The following is a 22,760-nucleotide window of genomic DNA, read 5'->3' on the forward strand; positions in this document are numbered from 1 at the left end:
CTTATTTATGATAATATCTTTTCTACAGCTTGAAATTTCAATAAGTTCCTATTAGCATCAGCATATAATCAACAATTTTATACCATGAGATGCAAAGCAGTTCTAATCTTGCTCATCCATCATGAGTGTTGTGCTTTGATGTCTACCCACTGATTTCTTCTCTTGGTGGAATCCTCTGCTCCCTTACTGGGTGTTGTGGATTGAATTTGTTATGGCCTTCAGATGTATTGAAACCCTGGCACCTGCACCTATAGGTGTGATTCTATTTAGAAATAGGGCTCCTCAATTAGATGAATGAGGTCATACCAGAGTAGGATAGATTCTGAATCCAATTACTTCTGAGTTATGTAAAAGGAAGACTACAAACAGAGACATGCCCAGAGGGAAGGAGGATGCAAAAAAACAACAAAAAAAAACCAAGGTGTGGTAGTTATATAATCTGTTGTCAGTTTGAAAGGCGTAAGAGTGAAGGGGTGGAGTTTAGCTTGTAAATCAGGTGGTAGCTTGATGACCTCATTTGGAAGAGATAAATAGCTTGCTGGAGGCAGGATGCAGGCTTACTCCCTGGGAGACATTGCAGCTGACAAGACACATGGAGCTACACTAGTGCCCTGAGCTAGAGGGGCCATGTGGAGACCCCTGCCAGCACTGAGATGCTTACAATGCCACTGGCTCCAGAAGACTTCCCATCCACTGACCTGTGATCTTCATGCATTCGGTGTCCTTGCATGTTTTTCATGAGCCTGAAGAGGACTTTATAGATTGGTCGGACAAAAGACTAATATCAGACTTATCGACTTGATCTGGACCGGGCTGGGATGTTTTCTTAATGTACAATTACTCTTTATATAAGAGCTCTTTCTTTTACAAATATGAGTGCCTGTGAATTTGTTTTACTCGTCTACCCAGACTAACACACAGGAATACTAAGGATAACAAGTAGGAGCTGAAATATATAAGGAGAGACCCTTCTCTAGTACCCTGACTTGGCCTTCTAGCCTCTAAAACTGTGAGACAATGCAGTAGACCCCCGGTACTCGACCGCATCAGCACTCCACACAATCGGATTTCAACACAAAGTGTTGAGAAAATTTTGCATCAGAGCTCAAATAAAACATTGGAATCTGACCCAATGCAGGTGATTTTTGTAAACAAAAGCATTTCATGTTTTGGTCACTTGGCATTAGTTGATGTTATTAGTATGCATTGTTTAAACCTTTTGTGGCTGTTTTCCAAGTATATTGATATAATTTTCTTAGTTTTGGTGTTTTTTTGTACTTTAGATAAAAAAACATGGGTCCTAAGAAAGAGGTTTTTGAAGAATCATCATGATAAGGAACTGGTCAACCATGTTATTGATATTGTTGATGATAATTTAGTAAACCCTTTTAGAAAACAGTTAAGGAAATGCCAACAGCAGACAATACTATACAGTTTTCGTTTTATTTTTTTAGAGAAAGCCAGCCAGGTCCTAGTGAAAAAGGCAAAGAAGGGGAGAAACTCTTGAAAAGCAGCTACCAGTTGATTTCATGGAAGGGGATTCCATTTCCAAACAATGACTTTCTCTCCACACCTCCTCTCCACATCCGTGTCCCCAGATCCAGATCCACGTCCGTTTCAAGGTATGGGTCATGTGTAGCTGTTAAAAACATTTTAAATGTTGTGTTTCTTATTTAAATGATATTATTTAACTTTGAACTTATCTACCTTGAAATTTCTGTGTAACGTTTTGTATAAAAAGGCAATGTTAGGATAAAAACTTGGTGTTAAAGAATGGATTAATCCGTTTTCAGTTATTTCTTATGGGAAAAATTGATTCAGAACTTGACTGCATCGCATCTCGATGCTTCTTCTGGAAAAGATTAGCGTCAAGGTCTGGGGTGCTACTGTAGATTCCCTTTCTTCCAAGCCACTCACTTGTGACATTTTCGTTGCTGTTGGTGCTATTACAGCAGCACAAGGAAACTAAGACACGAGGCATAAGTCTCATCTCAGGGGTTGAGCATGGAAATACATTATGCTTCCTTCTCCTATGGAAGTCTGGCACAGCCTCTTCATTAGAATTCATCACACTCTAGCACAGTTGGATGTATAGATAGATGACAGATAGATAGATAGATAGATAGATAGATAGATAGATAGATAGATGATAGATAGATAGATAGATAGATCTGATTCTCCCTTCTTGATCTGTCCCCACTCGTGAGATCCTTAAAACCCCAAATTACTAGTTGTCCATATGCCTGGAACACTCTCTCAAGAGGAGTGAGTGCTCAGTACATATCGTCTAAGAGTTGGCTAATTATATATTGCTGCCAGGGAATTGACTTGTTTTCAGCTGTAGCATACAGATATGCAAGAGCATACAGCATGACATACCTCTCCTTACCTGAAATATTTATTTTCTCTCCACTTAATGACTACTAAATCACATCAACAACAGAAACAAGCTATGAATAATATCCATAAATTTGGAGTTGCAATGGTAGGTGAAGGTGCACCCGTGACCCAACATCAAGAGACATCTTGAGTTGAGTTAAATTCATTTGGCCTAGTTATTCCGCCTCTTGTTTGTTCTCCCTTTTGAAATCGGGTTAATGAGCAAGCCTACTTCATATGCATACTATTGTGAAGATTGGATGAATGAAAACAAGTAAAAGTGCTTATAGCTGGTGCCTAAAAAGTGCCCAATGAATGCTAGCTATCATGTTTAGGAAGCTTCCTTTTATTTTCTAATTGCTCAGTTCATGATTTTCCCATTAATGTACTACTGAGAAAGTAAGAACTATATTTGTGTCAAGAACTCCCACTCCTGAAGACAAACTTGATGCATAATATTAATTATGATAAAATTCTTCTCACTAAAAATTTTTAGATGATTTATGTAGCTTTATGTAGCTTTATGCACTGATACTATATATATTTTCCAATGGTGATAGTTTTTGTTGTTTATTGTTTAAAGAAGTTGCCTACTTTGATTTTAGGAAATAAGAAACATGGAAAGTTCAAATATACCAGTAGAAATGAAAGACATTTTTCACATCCTAAAACTAGAATCAAGACAGAAGGCATTACTTAAGTAACTATGTCAGGGAATGCAAAGATTTTTACATTTCCTAACTATTCTTCCCTGCTGAGGCTTGCTAGTGTTCTAGCTTTGGGTATGCAAGTATGTACATAATTAGAGATTTTTTTCCCAATTTACCTAAGAGAAAGTGGTGCAAAATCTAAATGTATCTTAAGATATTTTTTGTTTGGTTTGTCAGTGTGCCACAATAATTGTTGAAATTATTACATTTATTTGTGAATATGTGTGCTTTAATCTAATGTAAAACAAGACATGCTCTTATTTATTAGCATATTCCTATTCACTATTTGAGAAGGTGTTTCAGAATTGAGCTAATGAGAGAGGAGGGATAATGAGGAATAGAACCATAGGAAGGTGTGTCACAGGGGTCCCTTAAGACTTTGTTTCTTCTTCACTACATCTGGTTCCCACTATGATAGTGCATTTTCCTTGCCCTTTCTTGATAAAACATGGGGTCACTACAGCATAGCTTACTGCCACTGAGTGGATGCCACCGCACAGTGACCCCCTGTGGGTTTCTGAGATTGTAGTACCTGTTTGCAGGAGCAGAAAGCCTAGTCTTTCACCAGCAACTGGGGGCTTCAAATGGCATGCCTTCGGGATCACAGCCCAATGCAGAACCACTACCTACCTCCCCCTCCCCCTCGTGCATCTATGAAAGATTGATGATAAAGAGACATTCTTCTCTCATGCAATTTTGTCATTAGATTATTGGTAATTTAGCAATCAAATGCACTTAAGAGATGAAGAAGGAACAATCCATATTCTTTTTAATTGAAACAAAGTATTTTCTTGAATTTTATCAAGAAATTATCATACACTATACTAAAATATATAAATAGCAATCTAAAAGATATATAAGTAGAAATGATAAACTGAGCAAAAAATACCACAGTCCATATTCCTGAAGTCAATTAAATCATCTTCCTTCCTCCAATCAGCATTCATTGAATCAATACAGATTGATGAGTGTTTATCTTTCTTGTAAATTTCCAGGAAGGAAGATTCCTCATTTAAGGGGCAATCATTATCTGTAGATGAATTTATATGCATATATCATATCTGCTACTTTAAAAATTGCAATTAAGTTTTAATTTGATTCGACTTTGCATACATAGTTCCTTCTCTTTAACTTCACATAAGACATCTTCACTAGAGTATTTTGAACTCAATATTGTCATCTCCATTTTACAGATAAGAAAAGTGAAAGTGGAAAGTACAGATTTGTTTACATTGCATCAAAAATTCATTTCTTTCTTCTTGCTCATTAATTAAAGATATTTTTAAAAGATGAAATGATTTCTTACAAAGCCATTATGAACAGAAGAAACCTCCAGGTGGTACAATTTTTGTTTCTAATACCTTATCTTTTCAATAAAAAATATTTCTCAAATGTTTCAATAAAAATTGCTTACAATGACACTTCATGGATACAATCTGGTAACCATCATTAATTTAGGCCTTCATTATCAGCATATGATAATAAACCATTAATTTGGTTTGGAATCTATGTACTTGGGAATTCAATTGCCTTTCGTCCTAAGGTTGAGGCAGCTGGTAAGCTTCTAGATGCTTAAAAAACAAACTATTTGAAAACTGAACCCACTCGATCCTGAGGTGGTTGTTGAGTGTCCATGCATGTTCAGCTGGGCCTGGTCACTTTCTGGATCCTGGGATGAAAAATATCCCCTGATAGTTTTGTTAAGTCCTTTTAATAAATGGCCTCTTAATCCTATATCCCTGCTTTTACCTCCATCCTAACCACACCTTTATTTTTAAAAACCTTCTCTTCTGACAAAATATTAACACCTTAAGGTGTAAAGTGGCATATATTTATGAAACCTCTTTCATTTCAATGTGTAGTTATTACCTATCTCTCTGCTTGCTTGGATCCAGTCTCAATACTCATGGAAGCAGCAGTCAAGAGCTCATATTGCGTGGGGTAAATCTGCTGCACCAGTGTTGATAAGCAAGGTTGTGACTTTGAGGACTAAGCTTCCCCTGAACCAAGCCATGGTATCTCCAATCACCTCCTATGCCTGGGAAGTTGGACATTGAATAAGGAAGACTTGGTTAGAAGAATGGATGCATTTGAATGATGGTGCTGGCAAAGAATATTGAAAGTACCATGGACTGCCCAAACAAGCAACAAACCTATCTTGGAAGAAGTAGACAGGCAGAATGCTTCTTAGAGGCAAGGACCGTCAGGCTTCATCTTCTCTACATTGGACAAGTTATCAGCAGAGACCAATCCCAGGAAAAAGACATCCTACTTGATAAAATAGAGGGGCAGCAAGAAAGAGGAAGACCCTTGACAAGCAGGATTAACACAGTGGCTGCAATAATGGGCTTCAAAAATAACAAATGTGAGGATGAGGAAATCCCAGGTAGTGTTTTGGTCAATTGTGTAACATGTCACTATGAGTAGGCACCAGCTTAAGGACCCCTAACAACCACAACCACAACCACAACCACAACAACAACAACCATCAGCATCTCTGTTTCAGGAAATCTTGGTTTCAATCAGTCCGTCTCTCTTGTGTTCCAGCTTATCCTTCAGTACAAAAGTTTCCCTTAATGAATCCAGTGATGCTCCGCCTCCCCTCGATTTTTTTTCTTCATAGTGCCAGAAAGTGCTGTACTGTGGAACCTAGCATATATGTTTTAATATACAAACACAGAAGGGCTTTACTATCTTGATTGACTTGCACTGAAATCTGTGCCATTGCCAAATAAAACCCTCTGCCGTCCAATTGCCTGGCTGCCCACGTGCTGAGACAGGTGTGCCTCCTGTGGCTGTATCAGAACTCCCCAGGTTTGCCTCTGACAATATTTTAACAGATGGCAGTTTCCCCAGACCCTTTCCAAACCTTCTCAACAGCATGATTGCTGACAGATGCTGTTATGGGTTGAATTGTATCCCCCTAAAATGGTGTATTGTAAATTCTAACCTCTCTGCCTAGGGTTACAATCCCATTTGAGAATGACTTGTTTCTGTTAAATTAATGAGAAAGAATTAGCAGTGGGTGTATTTTGAATCATCTCTTTGGAGATAGAGGAGAGATTAAACAAGCTATGGAAAGAAAAACCGATGCAGGGACGACAGCTGCCAAACCACGTGAAGGTTTCTGAGTTAGTTAATTGTGCCAGCCTGGCCGATAATCACATGTGGTGCTGGTTGAAAGGCGGAGGGATAAATGGGTGGTGAAGCCTCGCCTTTCTAGTTCTCGGGTCTCTTGTTTTGTGATGGTTTCATCGGGTGCAGCTGCCTTAGCAGTTCACTGCTTCAGCTTGCAAGATTGACTTACTACAAGACATCCCCAAGGAGAAGCTACATGGACCTATCCCGATGCAGCCCTGGGTGCTGGAGCAGCCGTGTGGAGACCCCTGCTAGTGCTGAGATGCTTACACGTTCACTGACTCAGCTTTCCTCCTGCAGTCGGCATTATTGCCTCTGTTTTGTGAGGTGAAGGACTTTGTGGACTGGTGTTGGGTATGGGTTAATGTTGGACTTGTGGGCTTGGGCAGCATTGGGTTGGGATGTTTTCGTGATGCACATTTTCTTTGCATAAAACTCTCTCTTATACATGAGTTGCTGTGGATTTGTTTCTCCAAAGTACCCAGACTAATACAGTTTCCTAGGCTCAGACGACCAAGGGCCTTCCTCCAGAGCTGACAGAGAAAGCAAGCCTTTTCCCCTAAGCTGGCACCTGGAATCAGACCTCTAGCCTCCTATACTGTGAGAAAATATTTATGTTGTTTGTTAAAGCCACCCACTTGTGATATTTCTGTTCTAGCAGCACTAGAAAAATAAGACAGATGGTTTGCCTCCACATTTCACCAAGCCATAGGACCACATTCGAAATCACGCTGCCTCAATGCGATTATATAGTAGGACAGCATATGCAATTCCTGCTCAACTCGTGACCTCTGCAAGAATATAAACATTGAACTGAGTTCCAAAATGCCAACAGAGCTATAATTGCACATAATTTTATGTGAACTGTTTACTTACAGAGCACTCCCACACACACCCTTTTTAGCTGAATGGGGTTTATTTATTTTCCTTTTTGTAGGAATCATCAGTGTCATTCTGTTATATTTATAATGTCCATTCTCAGAGATTACCAAAGAAAGGCAGCTTATTTTCCAGGAGTGAAAATACTCTGAAAATAGATGTGCTCAGGGCTGGATCGTGCAATTTCTGAGAAGCCTGTTGTTGCTTCCAGTTTGATTTTTTTAAACCCCAAAATAAAATGATATATTGTTTTTCCTACCTAGTGTCTTACTCCATGAATATGAATCCTTGGCTTGTCGGTATCAAAAAGACAAATAATATGACTCAAGACTGTTATTTAGTGGGTTGCTTTGGAAAAAAAACACACAAAAAACAAAACCATGTGAAGTGTATGGGAAAGTTGCAAATTATAAAATGTCTCCAAGTATGTTGCTAGTATGGTAAGTGGCTTCCCATGTTCTCAACGTTTTAAGTATCCCAACATATTACCTGCTAACAACTGGCCAATGCAAACATCAATTTTAGTGAGCAGAGGATCAAAAAAGATGTGGAAAACCCTTGGTGAAATGGATTGGCACAAAGCTGCAACCAGGATTAGACAGGCTCCATTCTGTCATCCACATGCAAAAGCTCCACGGACCGACCGGAATCACCTTGACAGTGACGAACAACAGCCGCGTGTTCTAAATAGGAAATAACAGATTCCAAACAGACACAAATTTGAGGATTGTCCCAAAGAGTAAGATCACCTTCAAATGATCTATCTAAAGCCAAAATAACTAATTGAGACTCTAGAAACAGTAACAAAGCTCCTGAGAACTGGCCCATAGGACAGGTAAGATTTAACCTAGTTGGTGCTACAGGGAGGATCCTACGAGATGATGATTTGAGGGTGGCTTTGAAGACAAAACTTCCAACTTCGAATTGTATTCAGTAGAACAATGCTCCATCTACTTATGCACAAAAAGGGTATTGTAGGTTAGCCCGGTGCCAGCTAACTAACGGGATACCTGACAGTACGGTGTCCCTGAGCTGATATGTCGAGAGCACAGCAATTCAGTTGCACCTCGAGAAGTGGTTGGCAAGCTTGACTGAGGTCAGGGTGCTGGTTATTCTCTGGCATTGATCCCACTTTATTGGGAGGTTGGGTTGGGCCGTGGATGATTTCCAGTACTTAAGAGAGCAAAGTAAATCATAGATAACCTCACAATACATCAATTAGCACATTTAAAAGACATATTTCTGAAGGCTCATTCCAATCACTTAAATGACTTACTTTAAGAACATAATGAAAAAGTTTTATATTTTGAAACTTACAGTTCCCTGTACAAAATCAAATAGCTAACATTTTCCTTTTGAGCATGTTTCCTTGAATTGCATTACTTACATTAATTACAATCACTCTTTTAGTGTGACTTGGGAATTGGGAACATGATAAAACAGTTTCTGATGAAAGTGTAAATAAGACCTATAGGCAACCATGATCATTAAAAAAATTTATTCCTAATTGAAGTTATAATAGTCTGTATTGTATCTTTATATTCTAGAATGCAGTCTTTTATTCTCTTTACACTATTTTTTGTTTGTGTTGCTTTAAGATAAGGAAGGGAAGGGAGGATTTCATGTTGAAAACAGCAAACACATGTACATATTTCTAAAAATATAATTTTAATTGGAGACAAAAATAAATTAACATTTTGTTAACACTTCTTTGACCACTCCAAGGTTTAAAGTCATCTTCCTCTTGTTAACCTCCATCTGAAAATCTCTCAAGTGTGAACAGAAGGCCAAAACTTATAGTGGGAATATATCTTAGATGCCTGACATCCTTTAGTTCATTGCCTCTGGCTTTTTCCATCAAGCCATTGCCCTATATACTTATGCACAACTGTGTCAAGTGTAAACGCAAAGGTAAGAGGGACATGGGATAATCGACAAACACCTATTCCACCAAGTGTACAAAGTCAAATCTATACAGGATGTAGGAGAATTTTAAAAATAATTTTGCTTAAGCTTTTACATTTATTTACTATTTTAATTTATTTTAAACTTATGTACTTGGAACATACATCATTATTTTATAATCATATCATTGTGTCCTAAAAAGTTGGCTTAACCACTCACTGTATTAGTAATGTAGACAAACTTCATTAATTTCATCAGGAGACTCAAGTTCCTTAGTTGCTCTGTGCATGTGCTTGCCTGCTCAAAGACCCCGAATAAAGTAATGCCTGGGAGAAAAGGTAGCTAGCCTGATTTAAAACAAACAAACTACAAAACTAATATTTGCTATGAATAAGCTGTTGGCCTTGTAAAACTCTACCGAGCCCTCCAGCTTCATTTTTATCACCCAGATTACATCATCAAGAGTCTACATTCCTCTTTGTGTAAAACGTTTGCATTTTAATTATCAAGAATTATCAATGCACCTTGATTGCTTGTTTGGTCCATTTCCAATTGAAGTCCTTGGTAGCATTCTTCCATTTTTCCTTCACTAGGTTTTGAGGTCACTACATAGATTTGAATAATAATTGTATTGATTGGGTTTTTCTAAAGATAGATACATGTAATCCTATTACAGACATCACTGCCTTGGAGATTGATTTTTGCAATGTCCTTTTGGACAATGAGTGCAATGCCATTTCTCTGGATTGTGTCATTCCGGGCAGAGTACTTCATGTGATTTACAGATTCAAAATGGCCAGTGCTAGCTCACTAATGGCAAGGATCTGTATGCATTCCATTTCATTTTTGGTCAATTCAGATTTTCCGCTATTTATACTTTGCAGATTTAAAGTTATTAGATATTTGCACCTGTTTCTTCTCTCCTTGAATTGTTCCCCATCAGCAAACAAAGGTCTACAAGTCTCTACAACCCCAAGCTTCTTTACTCGTTTCCTTTCAGGTCCTCCTAGTCAACTCGACTCTAAGAAAGCAGCTCCTTCTCGTTCACGTTTCAAGCATCTTCAGCTCCGTGGAGCCCGATCCACTGGCAGTATGTCGGACAGTCATCTGCTTCCTCTGCTTCGCCTCATAGTGGTTGACAGTGCTTCAAAGCTAGACATAAGGTTTTCAGCAGCTTCTCTCCTCAAAGTGGGTAGCCAATACCTTCTTCATTTTTCTGTTCTTTGTCTGGAAGCTCCACTGAAATCTGTTCACTTCACGTGACCTGGCTGGCCTCTGAAACACCAGTGACATGGCTACTGGCATCACAGCAACACACAAGCCACCACAGTCCGACAATCTGACAGACAAATGGAGGAAGAGTTGCTTAAATTAAAAAAAAAAAAGATCGTCAAAATATTGGTTATAATTTCAGGTAGGAAACTATGTAGACTTTTCTTTTCCTCTTACAATTTTCATAGTTATTAACAGAAAGTATGTTCCTGAATTTCTGAACACTTCTAGTCAATATGTGGAGCCCTGGCAGTATAGTGGTTATGCGTTTAGGCTGAGATTCACATAGCCTGAGTTGGCAGTTAAAAACCACGAGCAGCTCTTGCCTATACCTATGTACATGTTCCCATCTAGTCCAGCGTGTGGGGCAGCAATGAGGTCATGATAGTGGGGGTTGAGGAGGCCTCAAGGGATCAAAGGTATATTGCGTGACCATTAGTTCCATACTGCACCCTGAATAACCCATTCCCTCCCTGTAACCCCTCTGTGGGGGGATGTCCCATTGTCCACAGATGGGCTTTGGGTCTCCACTCCAACCCCTCTCATTCTCACCAATGCAGTTTTATTTGTTTGTTGTGAATCTTATGATGCCCATTGCCTGGTCCTGATGACACCTTGTGATCCCACCGGCTGGCGTGCTTCTTCCATGTGAACTTGTTGCTTCACTGTTGGATGGCTGCTTGTTTAACTTCAAGCCTTTAAGACCCCCAGAAGCTGTATCTTCTAATAGCCGGGCACCATCCTCAGTCTTCACCACATCTGCTTATGTACCCATTTTGCCTTTAGCAATCATGTGTGGGGCTGGTGGTGGTAAGCATCACAAAATGCCAATTTGTTAGAACAAAGTGTTCTTGTATTGAGGGAAGGTATGAGCTGAAGCCCAAGGCCCATCTGCAGCCTCAGTGGTGTATTCCCTTATAACTATATATACATAGGCCAATACCTCTATTTTTAAGGATTAATGTATTTACATAAATACACAACACTGTTAATAACCCTATCTATACCTTTGCTTTCTAGAGCTTACATCTGTTTCCTTCTGCCTCCTCCTGCCCCACCATCACTTTCTCCCTTCTTCCATCTCTTAGTACTTCCTCTCATGACACATGGAACCCAGAACAGGAATGGGAATATCAATACCAAAAGAGTAGGGGAAGAGGGGGAGAGGTGGGGTGGGAGGGCAAATCAACCCCAATGAAGGGCACATAACCATATACCTTTATCCAGGGGGAAGAACAACAGAAACCACAGTGGAAGGGAGACAGTGGTTGGTGTGAGATACGAAAATCATAACAATCTATAATCTATCAAGGGGCCACGTGGGTGGGGATGGGGGAGGATAAAAGCAGAGCTGATCCTAAGGGCTCAATGGAAAGCAAATGTCTAGAAAAGAACGATGGCAATATATGTACTATTATGTCAGATACGATTGACCTATGGATTGTAACAAGAGCTGTAAGAGCCCCCAGTAAAATAACCTAAATTTTAACACAAATTTAAAAACAAAAAACCCCAAAACATGAGCAGCACTACAGAAGAAGACCAGGCTTTCTACTGTGCTAAACAGTTACAATCTTAGAAACTCATAGCAGGGGTCTCTGTGAGTCAGCATTGACTTGGTGGTAGTGAGTGGAGGTGAATGAGTTAAATGAGTGCCAGTGAAAGCAGCACTGAATAAATGTTGAATACCGGATGGCGATTATGTAATAAATACAATTGTTTAATGGATAATACATCACACCACTACTCATTGGTCAGTTTGTCATACATCAGTGGCTTTCTTGTTGTGATGCTGAAAGCTAAGGCCACTGGCAAATCAGATACCAGCATGATCACTCAGGGAAGACAGGTTTCATTGTAGACTAAGGCTTAGTGCCTAGAAACAGAACATGCTTTGGTCCAGAGCTGAAATATGAGCCCTCAGAATTGATAAGTGTTCAAAGTACAAGAAGAGCTGGCTGTATAAAATGGAGTCAACCTTATTGATTTAGATGTAGTGATTTTCTTAGGACCTTCATTTGTTGATGGGGCATTATTCAAAATGAAAAGAAACAGTTGCAGACATCCATTCATAATTTGAATGTGGAATGGTAGAAGTATGAATCTAACAAAATTGGAAGTCATAAAAAATTAAGAGGAATGTATAAGTATGAGTGTCCTAGACTTTCGTAAGCTGAAATAAACTGGTATCAGATCAATTTGATTCAAACTATGACAAATGGATCCCAGGCTGGTCTAATCATCAGTGTGTGGTCTTCTTGCAAGAGATAATTCGATCAAGAGACACAGCATGAAGCAAAGCATAGGAAAGTTTTATTGAAAATACTAATAATAAAAAAGAGGCTTGGCAAAAGCATAATGAAGTTTTAGAACACTGAACCAGTTCAAGCAGGAAGCTCAGGAAAGAGGTCTGAGTGCCCTGCCAGCCTGGTGGGTATCCAGTCGTTATATAATCCTTTTTTACCTGCCTTAACCCGTAAGTCAGCTTCTTTGGGGTTTTGCTTCTGAACCCTTAGATGTTTTCAGCCTCGCTCCTTAGAGATGGTTTTGCTGCTCATTTTCCAGATATAATTGCCCCAGTTTCTTTGGGATTGCTTTGCTGGTTATTTCTCATTCCCAGTATCGGTTCCCTCCCCCTAAGTCCCAGCTCTAAAAAATATATCACAGAACAATTATAGGATCTAACTTGCTTGGAATAATAAATTGAAGAGGAAAAGCATTACATTTGTGGCCAAAAAGAACATTTTGAGATTTGAAGGCAATGCAGGCAAATACTGGCATATACACAATCCTGTAAACTCTGATCTACAAAATAATAATAATTTATAAATTATCAAGGGTTCATGATGTAAGGGAGGGAGGGAGGAGGAAAAATGAGGGGCCTAAGTAGAAAGAATATATTTTGAGAATGATGAGGGCAACAAATGTGCTTGACACAATGGATGGATGTATGGATTGTGTTAAGAGTTGTACGAGCCCCCAATAAAATAATTTTAAAGAATAACTATGATCTATGAGTAGATGCTAGGTTAGAAACACCAGAAGAACAGGAATGGGAGGGAGAGTATGAGTGTATTTGTGAATTTGTTTGATGGAGAATATTTGTATATGTGTATTTATTTTTGCTGAAAACATATCTAGATTTATCGGTCAGAGAACAGTGGAAACACCAAGACTATGGCCCTTAGTCACCTTTCAGATCTGGAATTAAACTCCTCCCTAAATGTGTACAATAGTAATCAGCCATTAGATCAAAAATGGCAGAATTTACTCAAGGACAAAGCTCAGAGGGTTAAGAAAGATGAAGGAATGAACAGGAAAACACAAAGAGGAAGTGGGATAAGTGGTGGTACATTAAGGAAATTGCAATGGATGTGTCGAACAAAATATGTATAAAGGGTTGGTTGAAGGTTGAGGTAGTTATTTTATTGTGCTAACCTGGCCGATAAACACATGTGGGATTAATTGAAGGGCAGAGAGAAAAATGGTTCCATGAACGTCGCCTCTGTTGTCTCTTGCTCTTTGATCATTGGACCAGTGTGCGGCTGCCTTGCTTGTTCTGTGTCTCCATTTGCAAGCTACACTCCCTGTGCGACACCGAACCCGTGGACTGTGTTGCTGTAATTTGAGGTTCCTTCAAGACCTGCTTTGTCACACAATTGGAATTTACATCTCTTGAGCTGGGGACTGTCGGACCCTGTCATCTGGCTGATTGCTGGTGACCAGCCTTGCTGTTTGCTGCCCGTGGCCAGATAGCCTGAATTGCTCTACAGAGGACTACCCGGTGGCCCTCAAGATTTGAAGGACTGCCAGTGTATTAGCTGTCTCACGGGAGTGAGTTACACTGAGCCATTTGTACTGCTTTATAATTTAATTAACTTTATTTCTTATGTTATATATCTATCTGTATAAATATATATAAAATTATTAGCATTCTGGTTTTGTTTCTCTAGAGAACCCAGTCTAACGTTGGTTGAAGGTATAACTGATAATCTGCTCTCTAAACCTTCACCCAAACTACAATAAAAAGTTAGAGAAAAATAAGGTCCATTCTGTAATACAACACATCAGTTTTTTGTTGTTGTTGCTGATTTTTTTAAAATTTCCCTTGTACGCAAGATTCCCAGCTACTTTTGCAGAGGGAGAAAGATGTGCTGGGAGATGTAGTTAACAGGAGGGATCCGTCAGAGAGCACAGTGTTGGTAAAGGAGCAGGTCAGTGAAAGAGAAAAAGGTCCTCAATAGGCTGGATAGTAAAACAGGGGTGTCAACAATGGATCCCAACAGGGCAGGGCCTGAGGGCACTGCAGGACCTGGCAGTGCTTAGTTCAGTTGTGCCCGGGGTTCCCGTGAGCTGCAATGGACTCAGCAGCACATAAAAACAAGAAAAAATTCTGTTCAAAAATCAAAATAATATTAAAAAGATAGACATTAAGAAATATCATGTTTGCCTCTGTTCTCATACACCCAATTCCGATATTCCATTTAGATAGTTGTTTTCATTTGTTCTATTTTCTTGTCTTACACAAAAGGCAATATGAAATATTTACTGTTCTGACTCTTATCTTTTTATCTAAATCTATCCTGGTAGAATTTCCATGCCTTCTTATAAGTTTTTATGGCTATATAGTATTCAAGTAGTCTTTTTCCATTGTGGTAATTACATAATTGTCAATTTGAGAGGATTATGAGTGAAGGGGTGGAGTATAGTCTGTCAATCGGATCATAGCCAATGAGGCTTCTGTGTGGACATGGCCTTCTCCTGAGAATTCTGGGTAATCTGGGATTTTCCTCCGCGGAGGTGGGAGACTCTCTGCTCACTCCCTGGGAGACATAGCAGCTGACAAGGCACATGAACCCACCCTGATGCAGCCCTGGGTGCTGGAGATGCCATGCAAAGACCCCTGCCAGTGCTGAGATGTTTCCACTGCCACTGGATCCAAGGACTTTCTACCCATTGGCCTGTGATCTTCTACATTTGGCATCATGGCATGTGTTTCATGAGTCTGAAGAGGACTTTATAGATTGGTATCAGACATATGGGCTAATATCAAACTTATGGACTTGGTCTGGACTGGGATGGGATGTTTTCTCAATGTTCAATTGCTCTTGAATATAAAGCTCTCCCTTATATACACTTGTGTGTTTATGAATTTGTTTCTCTAGACTACCCAGACTAACACACCCATTATATTCGGTGAGTCTCTCTCTCTCTCTCTCTCTCTCTTTCTCTCCTGTAATCTCTTGCCCTATGCATGGAAGTGTACTTATAAGATAAACTCTATTTAAAGACAATTTCTATTTCAAGAGATAACACCAATAATAATCCATCCATATGGATTTTAACATTATGCACTCACATCCTCAGAATGCACAATTACTTGTCTTCCACTTCACACAGAAAATGTGGTGAATTTTTGTCAGACTGTTATGTATGACATGACATCGTGTTGCACTTTAATTTGCATATCTACAAAGCACACAGTCTATGCTCATTTACCTTTTGAACCTTCAAAAGTGCACCTGTGAGAACTGTCATTATTACCAGCCATGGTGATGCTTGGAATCAGGTCGGTTTGTTTGCACAGGTTATAAGCATGCAGTTGTTTTTGTTGCTACCAATATTGTTATTGCTACTGATTTTTTCAAAAATTTTAGTGATTTAGCTACAATATTGTGGTAAATAGTATTTGTGCACCTATATCAATAACATTTGGGAAAATAAAATTATAATTGTTGGGAAAGGATAAAAAATTCAAAGGTTTCCACTTATTACTAATGCTATCACTAAAAATGTCATCCAGTGTACAAAAATTTTACAAAACAATTTTGTTGTTAGTACTTATGTTAGTATTAAAATATATAACATTGAAGCAATTTCAAAGTATATCATGAACTAACATATAACTGAAATCGATAATAAACTTACACGTGTAACAGTTATTTATTGAATAACTTTTCAAACTAAATCGAGATATTGACAGTTTTGCACATGAAGTGGGGGAAATGCGATTTCTTGATACATGTTTAGAAACATAAAGTAATTATTTTCTTCACTTAAGTCTTTCAAATGTATATCAAATTCTAACAAAATTCTCAGGATTGATTTTTGAATCATGGTTTAAAAAGTAGTAACATTAAAATTTGCATTTGCTAAAATGAGCATATCCAATCGATTTATATTTTACATTTTCCTTCCTCCCCCCAGTATTGCTAATCTATCTCTTTTACATCATGCAGGGACATTCTATCATGTCACATGGAGTGCATTAACCAAACAAGCCAAATGGATACCAGCAAAGGAAAGCAAAAGATGCAAAAATGAAGTGAGTGAAAACACTTGTTAGATCCATGTTTCAGGTTGTCCATCAATGGGATAACAGCTACAGGTTATCCAAAGACTGCTTTGCAGTCTGCAATTGATCAAGCGGATTCTTCTGGTGTTAGCATGCTCTGCAGAAGAGGAAAATGTGGAAATGGTAGAATTTGAAGCAGAAGAGAATGCTGAAAGTGCGTATAGTCAGGATACTGTAAGTTAAATGAGTGCCATTAGCAGAAAGTTTTGACAATTTGGTGTGATGTTTATTTCTGGGAGTCAGAAGTTTCAGGCTTCTTTTTCAAGTTGAAATCATCAAAAGGGGAAGTGCTTCTGTCCAGAACAAGGATGTAGGGGACCAGCCTCCCCACAACTGAATGGGTCTAAGGGGTCGTTGTATAATTGAGGAGTAAGTTAAAGAGCCATCAGACAAGATAAAGCATGCAAGGGCTCAACTCTCAGTCATGACTTCAGGAGTCAGGTCCAAGCAGAGAGAGAGTATGCAGTGTAATCTCACAAGTTTATATAATCTCAGGCATGCAGGCCACAATAAGCATACACATAACAGGAAGAAGTTGTACTAGAAGCATACATGTGACAGGAAGGCAAATATGTAGCAGATGGGTGAACTTTATAGAGTAGATGGCAGTCTAATCTTGATCATCTCTGAGTTGGCTTGACCTTAGATGTCTTTGAGTTCTCCTCCAGGTGAACAATCTATTATCTTTATCAGAAGGGAGTGGACCTTATTTATTGTGGGACAGACAATAGGATCTGATTGCCTTAGATGCTGACAACCTTCAGGCAGATAACCTTCCAGTAGTCAACCCTCAAGAGTATAGTGAGTGACCATGTGTTTGCAGACAGCACCTTAAATTTGGCACTATTATGAGGAGACATTGTGGGAATAATGTTTATTAGGAGAATGTGAATGGGACACATCTCCAACTTTCGAACGTGAAGGTTTCCTCCACCAGAGTCTTGGCCTCCCAGACTCCTTAACGTATGAATGTTGAAAGTTTGTCTGCATATACTCTCTTTCCAGGACAGTGGCCAAGAGGCCAAGCAGGGAGAGCTAGCCCTGTGAGGATGACTGAGAGGGAACAGTCCTGACTGACCTGAATTGTAACCGTTTGCTTTCCAAATAAACCCCATGACTGTGGATATTGTCTGTGGGCTCTAAGAGACTATGCAATGAATGATTGGACCCAACAGAGATGGAAAGATTGCCAGGGGATGGACAGTTGGTATCAGCATAAGTAGAATGTTTGGAGGATGCAAGTATATCTGACCTCAGTGTCCTGGGTATCAGGCTTGGGTTTGTGAGGTTTCTCCAGTGGGAATTACCTCAGATATTGGCTTTGCATGAGAAAGCATTCACGCTGAGGCCTAGTTTGAAATCCAAGTGAGTTTTTATGAAGGATGGAAGAAGTTTCAGGTTTTACAGTCTCAAATGAATACACTCTATTTCAGGGAAGCGTGCCAGCCTGCACAGTAGCTGTGCAGAAGTTCACAACTGGACACAAGCAACCTTGTGGAACTGCGCAGTGCCCATGCAGAACTGAGGCCAGAGAGGGAGAGAGCCTGCAGTATAGCATGAGTGGGCACAGGCACTGGGTAAGAAGAGAATGGCCTTTCTTCCACCAGGGTATTTCAAACCTCTGACTGGGGAGGAATGGGTGAAGGTATTGGTTGCCCCATTGGCTGAATTAAGCCCACCTGGGCCTAGTTCGGGCCGCCCAAGTGTACTGCCCATCTGGCTGGGGGCTTGAATTGGAGCATGTTCAGTTAAGGGGTCCTCCTAGGTTTTTAATGCTTGCTCAATTTCCTTCCCAGCCTCCTCTAGGGGGGTCTTCACGGGCATGGGAGTCAACCCCTGTCTCTAGCTACCTAGCAGGTTGATGTCCATAGTGATTCTTCTTATTATCTTCTTTAAAAACCCGAAAGTGAGGGATTGGACATAATAATATGTTGCAATCAAGGCTACAATAATGCTACCCCTATGGCTGCAATTCACGGAGATCTTGCAAGCGAGTGTAAGAAAGAAAGGTGCCTCTACTGGATGTGTGGACATTTGCTTAACTTGTATGGTCAGCATACTTTTTCTGACAATGCATCCTGGGTGATGTTTTGGGGAACACTTAAGACAAGCTTTTGTTTGTTTGTTTGTTTTCTATCAAGCTAATTTGTACAAATGTGGCCATCACACAGAAGGGATGATTCATACACATACATTTTTGACATAGGAGTAGCATAAGCTCTTTTGCCTACTATCTGTGATTTTACTTTTTAGGACTACTTGGATTCTGTTGTGCTCTATTCAGGAAGCTAATCTCAGACAGTCTTACTTGTAGGCTATGGGCTTGACTCTCAACAAGCTGGTGATAAAGCTAGAGGGGCGAGAGTTTTTCTACATGAGGAGCATGCAATTGGACAGGCACTTTTAAAATCAAATGAATGTGGAATCAGAGTAGCGAGAAGAGCTGCTGGGGTCAAGAAGAGGGTGGTAGGAATGAGAGCAGCCAAATGATGCTGCACTATCTGCAAGAGGAAAACATGAGGGCCATGCTTGAGTGCCGGTATCGCTTTCATTCTGAACTCCCCATCAGATCAAGAGCCATCAAACAGGGAGCAGCCATGTTTGAAAGTGTGCAAGTGAAGAGTCTCAAATGTGCCACTGAAGAAGAGTAAAGCCGTCCATTCCATAATTGACCACTCTCTATAAAAGACATCTGAGAGTGAACTTTTAATAGAAGCATCAAGACTGAGAAGATAGCCTGAAAGCAGCACAGATTGACGTGGAAAGCCAAAGACTGAGCAACATTAGATGTCTTAATAGGTCTAGCTGAATGGGATTTTGTAGCATCTCTCTCAACTCTTTCACTAAGCCTAAACTCAGTTCTGACCATCTGAGTGCCTGCAGGTTCATGTGAGCAAACTAAAAATAATAGTAATCTACCATGGGACCTTCAAGGCTTTCTTTCCAGTCTTGTGATATCATCAATTGAAACTGAGTTGGTGAAAGACTTTTATTTCAATGAAGTGATTCATAAATTCAAACTTTTAACGGCCAGGGAAGGAAAGTTCTAATTTAGTCAGTGCTGAAATGCTTATGTATTTTTTCCTGTTTACTTTATGTTATTATTTTATTTATGAATATATTTCCTTATGCATTTATCTACCATTTCTGTTATTTGCACTGTTACTGATTTTGAAAACTTAATTCATTACCCATTAATGTATCTCCTGTAATGGGGAATCAGCATTAAATGAACATAATTTTATGTAATTACTCAGGATTTCTATTTTGAATTCTATTTTTTAGCCAAATTTTCACTCTAATATTGCTGCTGGTACCATCAAGTCACTGCTAATTCATAGCACCCGCAGTGGACCATCTAATGAAACACTGTACAGCCTGCTGGCATACTCAGGATCCTTACGTTGGGGCCCATAATTGCAGCCACTGTGTCAGTCCATCTTTTTAAGAACATCCCTCTATTCCACTGATGCAAACTTTTACTAAGCATGATGTCTTTGCACAGGGACGGTCTTTTCTGAAGAACATGTCCCAAATCTGTGAAGTGAAATTTCGCCAACCTCACTTCTAGGGTATATTATGACTGTCCGACTTCCAAGAGAAAGTTGTTTCTTCTTCTGGCAGGTGGGGTCCTTTCAATATTCTTTGCCAGTGGCATAATTGAAACACATTGATTCTTATGTTTTCTTTTTCATTGTCTATACAATTTTCCCATGCATAGGAGGTGAATGAAAACACCGGGGCTTTTGTCAGGCACACCTTCACCCTCAAAGTGACATTATTGCCCTGCAACACTTTAAAGATGTCTTGCACAGCAAATTCTCCCAATGCAACATGACATTCGGGTTTAGGACTGCTACTTCCAGGTACATTGATTATGGATTGAAACAAAATGAGGTTGATAACAACTTTAGTCTCTTCTCAGGTTATCAAGATGTTGTTTATTGACACAGTTGTGAGGGATTTTGCATTTCTTTATAGTGAGTTGTAATCCTTTCTGAAAGCTGTGGCCTTCAATTTTCATTACCAACTACACTAAATCCTTTCCACATTCAACAAGCAAGTTTGTGAAATCCACATATCAGAGGTTACTAATAAGCCTTCCTTCAATTCTGATGCCAAATTTTTCTTCATATAATCTGGCTTCTTGGAGTATTTCTTTGATATACAGATTGAATAAGTATGATGAAATGATACAGTTCTGAAGCATAACTTTCCTGATTTTAAACCATGTAGTCTTCCCTTGTTCTGTTCAAATTGTTGCTTCTTGGTCCATGTACAGGTTCTACTTGAACAAAAAGAAGGATTCTGGAGTTCCTATACTTCTCAATGTTATCTATAGTTTCTGTGTTAGTCTGGGTTGAGTAGAGAAACAAATTAATAGACACTCATAAGTATATAAGAAGGTACTTTATATAAAGAGTAATTTTATATTAAGAAAACATCCCAGCCCAGTCCAGATCTAGTCCATAAGACTGATATTAGCCTATATATCTAATACCCATCTGTAAATTCCTCTTCAGAGTCATGCATCACATGCAATGACACCAAATGCAGGAAGAAACATCACAGGTCAGTGGGTGGAAAGTCTTGTGGATCCAGTGGCGGTGGAAGCATCTCAATGCTGGTGTCAGTCTCCATGTGGCTCCTCCAGTTCCAAGACCCTGGCTGCCATCAGTATAGCTCCACACACCTTGTCAGCAGGAGGAAAAAGCAGAGAGAGAGTTGAAGCACAGAGTGTGTCTGCTCTCCAGTGAGCTATTTATCTCCTTTGTGCTTCCAAATGGGGTCATCATGCTGCAACCTGATTGACAGGCTAGACTCCACCTCTTTGCAAGTTGACAGATTATGTAACTACCACAGTTTCCTGCAGTCCACATAGTTGAATGCTATTACACAGTCAATAAAACACAAGTAAATGTATTTTGGGTTTATTTTTTCTTTTATCCAAGATCCATTCAAAATCAACAACAATTTCCCTCAAGCTCTGTCTTCTTCTGAATCTGTCTTGAATTTTTGGGCAATGTTCCTTGTCCATGTATTACTGCAATTGCTTTTGCATGATCTTCAGTAACATTTTTCTTGCATGCGATACTAATAATCTTGTTTGATAACTTCCCCATTCTATGTGGTCACCTTTCTTTAGATAGGGCTCAAAAATGGATTTTTTTCAATAGATGGGGCAGGCAGTTGTCTTTCAGATTTCTTGGAATATATGAGTGAGTGCTTTCAATTGATTCATCCATCTGCTTGTTGACACATTCTAATCGCTATTCCTCCAATTCACGGAGCTATATTTTTTAACATATGCCTTCATTGCAGCTTGCAGTTCTTCCTTCAATAGTGTTGGTTCTTGATCATATACTCCCTCTTGAGATGATTGAACTTTAATGATTCTTTTAGGTACGTGCTTCTGTGTATTCCTCCCATCTTCTTTAGATGATTTTGGCATCTGCAATATTTTGCCCATCAACTTATTTAATATTATAACTCAAGGCTTGAATATTTCCATCATCACTTTCAACTTGAGATATGCTTAGCATGTTCTTCCTTTTTGGTTTTCTAATTCCAGGCCTTTTTCACATTACATTACAACACTCTATTTGTCTCCACAAAATTCCTATTAAAAATTCTGTTCAGCGAGACTTCTGGGAAGATGGTAACTGAGTAACACATACCAGAGGGACTCCGCAGAAATCAGCCTGCTGAATCACAGGAGGAGCATGATAAAGATAGGTAGGCACAGATCCACACGTTTTTGAGGGGCCGGGAGCTTTTGTGTTGCCACAGTGGAGGCTGGCTAGGGTTTGACCTTAGCTCCACCACTATCTTGGCAGGAGCCGGGGCCATTTGGAGCCAGCGTAGGGGCTTTATCTCAACACAGCCACAGCTTGCCATCACCTCAGGGCAGGGATTAAACCCCTGCAGCACCATGGGCAGGGATTGGGACTCAGCTACATTGTTACTTTTGTTTCCCCACTCTTCTCTCTATTCCCTAACAGTCTCAGCAGCTTTGTTTGTTTGTTTTTTTTTGCTTTTCTACTCTTTGTTTCTTCACTCTTCTCTAACACTCCACTGCTGACCTCCAGACCACTCCCCTTAGCCTAGGGCATTTATGCCTG

Source organism: Echinops telfairi, unplaced genomic scaffold (genome assembly GCF_000313985.2).
Source record: "Echinops telfairi isolate 266 unplaced genomic scaffold, ASM31398v2 ScPeMD7_2;HRSCAF=8, whole genome shotgun sequence".
Taxonomy (NCBI): domain Eukaryota; kingdom Metazoa; phylum Chordata; class Mammalia; order Afrosoricida; family Tenrecidae; genus Echinops; species Echinops telfairi.